This window comes from Alexandromys fortis, unplaced genomic scaffold, assembly GCF_014885135.2.
Source record: "Alexandromys fortis isolate MF-2015 unplaced genomic scaffold, M_Fortis_MF-2015_v1.1 scaffold_51, whole genome shotgun sequence".
Classification (NCBI taxonomy): Eukaryota; Metazoa; Chordata; class Mammalia; order Rodentia; family Cricetidae; genus Alexandromys; species Alexandromys fortis.
In genome coordinates, this window is record NW_026067925.1 from 163799 (window position 1) to 173442 (window position 9644).

Here is a 9644-nt window from a genome sequence, read left to right on the forward strand (position 1 = left end):
GTGTTGTCCTGAAACACTCTCTGTAGACCAGGCTGGTCACTAACTCATCAATCCACCAGTCTCTGCCTCCTGAGTGCTGTGATTAAAGGCATGTACCACCACTACCCAACGCTCCTCCTCCTCTTTTGAGACAAGGTTTTGTGTAGCCAGGCTAGCCTTAAATTTACTGTGATGTAGCAGCAGAGCCTGTCACAAGGGAGGGGAGTGGCAGGAAGAGGAAGAGAAATTTTTTTTCCCCAAAAATGTATTGAAGGCTAGAGAGATGGTTCAGCATTTAAGACCACTAGCTGGTCTTCCGGAGGAACCGGGTTTGAGTCCCAGCACCCACATGGCAGCTCACAACAATCTACAACTCCAGTTTTATGGAATCCAATACTTACTTCGGGTATTGATGTTTCTCTGCCGGCTTAGTGACTGCACACGAATCTACTGTATTCTAATGATCACCTACAGCCCCACAGCCCCTCAGTCAGCCACCAGCTGGCCACTCAGGGGCAGATTGGTGAGGCTTCCAGTCCCTAGCCCCCGGTTATGCTGCAGCTGTGATATGTAGGTTTAAATTAAATCTTTATCATTATATTTATCAATCAGACTCAGAAGTCAAAGGCTGGGGTACAACCTGCTAGCTCAGAGAGGCTGAATAGCAGCTAGCTGATCTTGTTTTTTGGAGGGAGACACCGCAAGAGATGCATCTCTTCCCTCATCCCACAACCAAGAGGAAGCTCAAACTCCAGTCCCCGCCCTTTTCCTTTCTGTGCATCTTCTCTATCCAAATTGTTTGCTTACCCCTGGCCAATTCTGGTGAGCTGGTCACTGGCTCCGCCCCCTAAGTCAAGTTAAACTTTATTGGGCAGTCTTGGGAGTGTCAGAGTGTGATCAAAATATCCCGCAACATGATCTCTGTGGGTACTAGGCATGCGGGTGCACAGGCATATATGCAGACAAATCACGGAGAGCCATGAAATAAAAATAAATAAATTTAGAGACGATTGAGTTTAAAGAATACTTCTGTGATTGAGAGAGTAGGTAGATTTATATGGTGAAAGGGGATCAGAAAGAGCTAGCCCTTCAAAAAGATGAGTGATCCAGTCCTCAATGTCAGTCAGCCCCTGGCCCCTTTCAGGAATGTCTTCCATATTCCACGCTGCCCCACAGCCAGAATATAAGCTTCACATAACACCCATCCTGAAGTTGAGTCCAACAAGCTCTTGCTAGGAATGGAGATGAGGGAATATACCTCTTCATAGATGGGCCAAGATGACCTTGGTCAATACCGGTCTAAGTATTGCCTCCGTAGGTTTGAACTATGATGTGGTGTAGAAGTAGTTGAGGGGCTGGAGAGATGGTTCAGTGGTTAAGACCACTGACTAGGCTTCCAGAGGTCCTGAGTAGAAAGAGGGAAAAGAGAAAAAAGGAGGCACTGACATTTCTCATGTATCTATTTGTAAGGGTGAAAAGAGGGAGCAGTGACTTGAAAAAGAGATGGCAGTGATTGACAAGGGACGTACTTCTTAAAGTTCAAGAAGAGTTCGGACTAGCGCATTTCATGATACAGACTCATCTGAACAGGGAAGGAGATTGAGGCAAAACATGGGTTGGACCAGTTTCTTCAAACCCCTCCTGCCTGGCCATGATATTCTCACTTCTGCGGTTAGAGCAGAGGAAATCTGGGCTTTTGTCCAATCACTATTTTTGTAGTAGTGGTGGGAGAGCCAGGGTTTCTGGAGAGTGCTGTGGGATGGGTATTTGTTTTTCTACACAAACTCTAGCTCCCCCTCTTTCTTCTCCACGCAGTATTTTTTTCTCTGTCTCTAAAATATTAGATTGACAGTGGTAAAGCAGTATCTCATTGGTCAGAGCTTGTCGGGGAGGAAGGGCCAAGGGACCGGATTCAAAGGATTAGCATTTTATTGGGTAAGAGAATGGTGCTTCTGAGCCAGTTGAATACCTTCCCCATTGACTGTTGCTGGGGGGTGGGGAGCCAAGATCTTTGGCAGCAAGAGTCACCAGCTGACAGCTGGAGGAAACCACCAGCTCTAAATATGCTTGGAAAGAGGGGAGTCGGAGAAGGTGGGGGAGCAATATACTCAACAACATCCCCAGACAGGACCTTATATGGGGACAGGCTCAGAGTACTTAATTAGCCTTGGGAAGGAGAGGAAGGGCGGAAGTATATTTAAGCACTCACTATAGTCTTCAACTAACAAAAGTCCCATGAGCTCTTGCAAACAGTGACACACATTTTACACACCCCCTGATAGAGACATGTTAGGCACATTCTCTTGATAATGTATATGCAAATGTCCAAGAGAGAAAGAGACCGAGAGACAGAAGAGGTGGAGGAGAAGTATAAAGAGAAGGAGGAGAAAGAGGAGAGAGGAGAGAGATCAGGAAAATGAGTCTCAAGAATAAGTTAAAAATCCTGCTTGGGGGTGGGGGGTGGGGTGGACTGGAGGGATGGCTTAACAGTTAAGAGCAGTGGCTGCTCTTCCAGAGGTCCTGAATTTAATTCCCAGCAATCACACGGTGTCTCACAACTATCTTTAGTGGGATCTGATGCCCTCTTCTGGCATAAAGGCATACATGCAGATAGAGCACTCATACATAAAATAAATAAAATCAAATCTTTAAAAAATCCTGCTGGGTATGAAGGTATATTCCTGTAATTCTTGCACTCAGGAAGTTGAGGCAGAAGACTTGCCAGGAATTCCAGGCCAACTTTGGCTATGAAAAATGACTGCCTCATGCCAGGCGTGGTGGTGCACACCTTTAATCCCAGCACTCGGGAGACAGAGGCAGAGGCAGGTAGATCTCTGCGTTTGAGGCCAGCCTGGTTTATAAAGTGAGTTTCAGGACAGCCAGGGTTACATAGAGAAAAAAGGGAGAAAGAAAAAAGACTGCTTTAAAAACTCAAAAAAGGGTCTAAGGATGCAGTTCAATGGGTAAAGCATGTGCCACAATGTATCCTAGAAAGGGGTAGGAACAGATAGACCTCTGAGAGCAGCTAGCCAGCGGGCCTAGCCTAGGTAGTTAATCTCAGCATCCAGATCTGGTCTCCAAAGACAAGGTAAAGGGCTGAAGAGATGGCTCAGTGGTTAAAAGTATATGCGAGTTTTGAAGACCAGGTTGGGTTCCCAGCCCCCACACTGCAGTTCACAGCCACCTGTAACTCCAGTTCCAGGAGATCTGATTCCCTCTCTGGCTTCTGTAGGCACCAGGCACCACTCTGTGCACATACATACAAGCAGGCATATAGGCAAATAAACACACTCATGAAAAAAAAATAACTAATGGGGGCTGGAGAGATGGCTCAGTAGCTTTTGCAGAAGACTGGGATTTGGTTCCCAGCCCCCACACTGCAGCTCATAACCACCTGTAACTCCAGTTTTAGGGATTTCAATACCCTCTTCTGGTTTGCTGTGGGTAACAGGCATGCAAATGTGATACATAAAGACAAAACATATGAGCCGGCGGTGGTGGCGCACGCCTTTAATCCCAGCACTTGGGAGGCAGAGGCAGGTGGATCTCTGTGAGTTCGAGACCAGCCTGGTCTACAAGAGTTAGTTCCGGGACGGGCACCAAAGCTACAGAGAAACCCTGTCTCGAAAAACCAAAAAAAAAAAAAAAAAAGACAAAACATATACAAAAATAAAATTAAGGAATATCTAAAAATTAAAGAAAATAAATATATCTAAAAGAACAAATCCCGGCAATCGGGAGGTAGAAGCAGGGAGATCTCTGTGAGTTTGAGGCCAGTTTGGTCTATAGAGAAAGTTCCAGGATATCCAGGGATACACAGAGAAACCCTGTCTTGGGGGGGGGGAGTACTTTCTATTTTGTCTGTGGGCAACATCATCTTTAGGTGACCCAGAGAAAATCGAGATAATGGTCAAGTCCTGGGAAACTAACTGTAACATGTAAGTGGAGTTTTCCTGTCCCACAGGATTATTACTAACTAGCTCTTATATTTTAAGTTAACCCATGTTCCTTATTTACACCCTGTCATACTGCAGCCCCTTTACTTATGGCATGTTCATCTCTTGCTCCCTCTGCACCTGGCTGGCAATTCCAGACTCTACCTTTCCTCCTCCCAGCTTTCTCATAGTCTGGCTCTCCTGCCTAACCTTACTCTGTTCAGCTCTCAGCCAGCTTCTTTATTAAACCAGTCACAGTGACATATATTCACACAATGTAAAGGAATATTCCACAGCAGTAACATTTACTGTCTGGTCTCAGAAATGTTCCCATGTAGAGAGATCAGTTGGAAATAATTTGTAAACATTCTCCTCTATCCATAATTTATCATTATATGGACAATATCTTATTAGCTGACTCAAACATGGATACCTTAAAAGAAATGTTTAAGGAAATAAAGAAAATATTACCTTACTGGGAATTACAGATTGCTTCTGAAAAAATATAAGAGGAGATTCTATTGAGTACTTAGACTATAAAACAGGTTTACAAAAAACCAACCACAAAAAGAACAAATCCAGAGAGATCAACTGTGGAGCCTTAATGACTTTCAAATTTTACTGGGAGACATTAACTGGCTATGGCACACAACTGGATAAACAACTCATGGACTAAGTAATTTATTTCAAACCTTACAAGGTGACAAGGACTTAACTAGTCCAAGAAAATTATCAGCTGAAGCTGAAAGAGAATTGGCTGTGGTAGAGAAAAAAAAATTACAGAATGCACATGTGGGTCACTTGAATCCAGAGCTTGATTGTATCCTAGTTATTCTACCTTCTACCTGTTCTCCTACTGGAATTCTCCCCCTCCTCCCTCTCCCTCCCTCCTTCTCTTCCTCCCTCCTTCCTTCCCTCCCTCCCTCCCTCCCTCCCTCCCTCCCTCCCTCCCTCTCTCTTTCTCTCTCTCTCTGNTCCTTCCCTCCCTCCCTCCCTCCCTCCCTCCCTCCCTCCCTCCCTCTCTCTTTCTCTCTCTCTCTGGTTTTTCGAGACAAGGTTTCTCTAGACCTTTGGAACCTGTCCCGGAACTCACTCTGTAAACCACGCTGGTCTGGAACTCACAGAGAACCAATTATCTCTGCCTTCCAAGTGCTGGTATTAAAGGGAGTGTGCCACCAATGCCTGGCATGCCTACTGGATTTTTAAATAAGATTTATTTATTTGTTTGTTTATTATGTATGCAGTGTTCTGCCTGCATATATGCCTGTACGCCAGAAGAGGGCACCAGATCTCAGTGTAGATGGTTGTGAGCCACCATGTGGTTGCTGGGAATTGAACTCGGGATCACCGGAAGAGCAGGCAGTGGTCTTAACCTCTGAGCCATCTCTCCAGCCTCCCCCCCCAGCACTGGAATTCTTATGCAGAGAGAAGATAATATTCCACAATAGATATTTTTGTCACACAAACAGAACAAAAAAAATCAAAGACCTATATAAAAAAGATTTCTGAATTGATTCTAAAAGGAAAATTGAGACTTCGTCAACAAACAGGAATAGACCCAACAAAAATTGTCATACCTTTTACTAATGCTAAAATTTCCCCCTTATGGAATAAAATAAACACTGGCAAAAAGTTTGCAATAAATTTTTGGTAAAGATTAACAGCATATAGCTCCAAGAAAATTCGACTTATGAAAAGAACCAATTGGGTGCTTTCTCACATTGTATGGGGAACACCAATACCTGGAGCCCCTACATTCTATGCAGGTGCAAATAAATTAGGAAAAGCAGGCTATAAATCAAGAAATTTAATTAAAATGGCTCAAAACCCTTATGATTCTGTTCAAAAGTCAGAATTATAGGCTATTCTTGTGGTATAATTAGATTTTTCAGAAACTCTTAGAATACTTACTGACTCTCAATATGCAGAAAGAGTTGTTTTATGTGTTTAAACTGCTAAACTTATTACTGATGATTCAGAATTAACTTCATTATTTATACAATTATAGTAAATAGTCAGGAATAGGAATCATCCCATATATATTACACATATCAGATCCCATATGGGTCTACCAAGCCCTCTGGCTCAAGGTAATGATGAAACTGATCAGCTATTGCTAGGAAATGTGCTGGAAGCCTCAACATTTCTTAAGAAACACCATGTTATTAGCAAGGGTTTGAAAAGGGAATTTTTTATTGCTTGGAAACAAGTCAAGGAACTTATAAGAAAATGTCCTACTTGTTCTTTGTACAACTAAACTCCACTACTTGCAGGAATCAACCTTGGGTACTCAAAGAAACAAAATTTGGCAAATGGATGTGTTTCATTTTTCAGAGTTTGGAGAAATAAAGTATGTACCCCATACCATAGATACATATTCAAGATTTCAGTGGGAAACTACTTTGAGTTCTAAAAAGGCTGATTCTGTAATTACACATCTATTAGAAGTTATGGCCATGATGGGTATACCTCTTCTAATTAAGACTGACAATGTTCCAGCATATGCCTCTAGTAAAATGAAACTTTTTTGCATATTACAACATAAAACATATTACAGGTATAGCATACAATCCTACAGGACAAGCAGTTATAGAAAGTTGTAATTGCACTTTAAAATAAATGCTTAAGTGCTGGAGAGATGGCTCAAAAGTCCTGAGTTCTATTTCTAGAACTATACAGTGGCTCACAACGACCTAGAATGAGATCTGGTGCCCTCTTCTGGCATGTAGGCATAAATGCAGGCAGAACACTACATAATAAATCCTTTAAAAAAAGAAATTCTTAATAAGCAAAAGGGGTAATAATGACTCCTAGAGTCAGATTGCACAATACTTTATTGATTTTAAACTTTTTAAATGCTAAGAAAAAGGGAGCAACATCTGCAGAGAGACTTTAGATAACAGAAAAGACCGCTCAACTGAACCAGCCAGTATACTTTAAAGATACGGAAAATGTTACATTGGGGAAGAGGTTTTACTTTTATTTCTTCAGGAAAAGAAAAGTATGGATACTGTCAAATTGACAAGGATTCCATTCGAAACAGGAGAGACCTCTTGATTAGAAGAGTTGATCGTTCATCAACCGATGTAGAGATTCACCCTGACAGGAGGGAAAACTCACCAAATTAAGGTAGGGACAGGGATTTGATTTTGTCTGTCCAAGAAAACAAAAACTTCCAGCTGAAGAATGTGAAGAGCTTTGGACAAACGAATCATTGAAAAAAAAGAAGGGAGAAGCATCTGAGAAAAGTAGCAGGAAAAGGAGTAATATGGTATAGAATACTTCCTATAGAACAGAATTTCACAGACCTTCCAAAATGTCTGTTTCTGCTGGTTTCCACAGACACGTTAAACAGGTAGTCTTTATGTAATCCAACTTAATTCAAAACTAAGGCTGGCTTTGGAGTTGGAGTGTGGCTTTCTCCTTCTCTGAACCCAAGCATGTCCGCTAAATAAAAATTCAAAGTCTCTGTCTCATATTAGAAGAACCACTTGGTACGGACAGAAGAAAACTAAAATATAGAGACTATTGTATTGCCACTAATCTCATACCCCTCAGATTTATTTTAACTCTTTAAAACTTTTCTTTTAAATATTTACTTATTTATTTATTATGTATACAGTATCCTATCTGTGTGTATGCCTGCAGGCCAGAAGAGGGCACTAGACCCCAGATGGTTGTGAGCCACCATGTAGTTGCTGGGAATTGAACTCAGGACCTCTGGACCACTGGAGGCCGTCTTTACTGTGTGTCTCTAGCCTTTTATGACCTTGTGAGCCAAACCTTAAATTGCTGTGGCTCTGGCGGCTGGCTCCACCCCCTTCTCTGTCTGTGAGCCTTAAACCTGTTTAAGCATTTAACCAAGAATTGAATTCAACCACCCCAGCTCTAGGAAGCTGGTGCCGGCCCTGTGGCAGGTGTTTTTACTTAGATTTTTGTTTCTACTCAAGTGTTTGCTGTATGGCACAGCCTCTTAAAGGGGCTGTATCCATTGGGGAAGGGGAGTTTTTTTCTTTTTTCAGTTTTTTCAGATCCTATGTGGAAATCCGGGCCCCGCATTGGACCACCACTTCATACTACATAGCCTTGGCTAGCCTGGAGCCTACTTACGTAGACCAGGTTGACCTCACCTGCCTGGGATAAAAGACATGTACCACAACACCTAGTCATTTACACTATTTTTAACAAAAAGATTTAGTTATGTGTATGAGTGTTTTCCTTGCATGTATGTATGAGTACCACATACCACATGTATGTCTGGTGCCCTTGGAAGCCAGACGATGGCACAGGAACCCTGGTACTAGAATTGCAGATGATGGGGAGCTGCTGTGTAAAGCTGCTGATCACCAAACCCGGGTCCTCTACAAGAGCAATGTGTGCTCTTAGCCACCAAACCGTCTCTCTAGCTCCAACAATACGTTATTTGCAAAAGCTTTATCTCACTGCTGATTTCTATAGTAACTGCCTTCTTGCCGCCTGTCTTTTTACTTGTTGCCAAGGCTAAGTAAACAACCACAGAGCTAGAGATCCAGCTTCAGTCTTGACCACTTTATTGATGCTCCACATCTCCACCAGAGAAACATTCTGAGTGGAGCATTCTGGTCAGAGCAGTTTCATGCCTTCTTCTTGCCCTTGAGATAAAACCAGAGCATTAAAAATTGTGGTGATCCTCCACCACTGACCTACATCTGTTGTGTGATGGTTTTTACTCTTTTGACTTTTGGGGGGAGCCACCCAGCTCCCAAATAACCTGGGGGCTTATTCCTACTTATGAATGCCCGGCCTTAGTTAAGCTTGTTTCTTTCCAGCTTTTCTTAACTTAAATTATCCCATCTACCTTTTGCCTCTGGGCTTTGATCTTTCTCTATTTCTGTATACCTTTCAGTGGTTTGCTGTGTAGCTGAGGGGCCAGCCTGACAGCCTCTTCTCATTTCCTCATTGATCCTTATTCTCTTGCTCCCAAATTTCTCCTTCTGTTTATGCTCTCTGCCTGCTAACCCCGCCTATCCTTGTTACTACCTTGCTATTGGTCGGTCAGCTCTTTATTAGGAACATGAGTTGTTTTTAGACAGGAAAAGAGTCACAGCTTCAGAGTTAAACAAATGCAGCATAAACACAAGCAACACACCTTAAAATAATATTTCCCAACATACAGACTCAGCTCCATACTTTTTAAAAGGGGTTTACAGTCTTTTGATTTTGTTTTTTTTTTAAATATTTATTTATTTATTATGTATACAATATTCTGTCTGTGTGTATGCCTGAAGGCCAGAAGAGGGCGCCAGACCTCATTACAGATGGCTGTGAGCCACCATGTGGTTGCTGGGAATTGAACTCAGGACCTTTGGAAGAGCAGGCAATGCTCTTAACCGCTGAGCCATCATCTCCAGCCCTTGATTTTGTTTTTTTTTTTCTCATTTATTGATTGACTGTGTGTGTGTGTATATATGTGTGAGCACATGTCATAGTATAAATGTGTGGAAGTCAGAGGATATCCTGTGGGAGTCAGGGCTCCCCTACCAGTGGTTTTCAGGCATCAAATTCAGGTCTTCGGGGTTGGCAGCAAGTGCTTTTCCCTGTCCTGTCACTGTCATCTGACTTTTCCACGCTTAGAATATTTTACTACCTGCTTGAGCTCCAGTCACAAATCCCAGCATTCAGACTTGTTATATTTTAACACTTAAAATCATTAGAGAGACTTTTTTTTTTTTTTTTTTTTTTTTTTTTTTT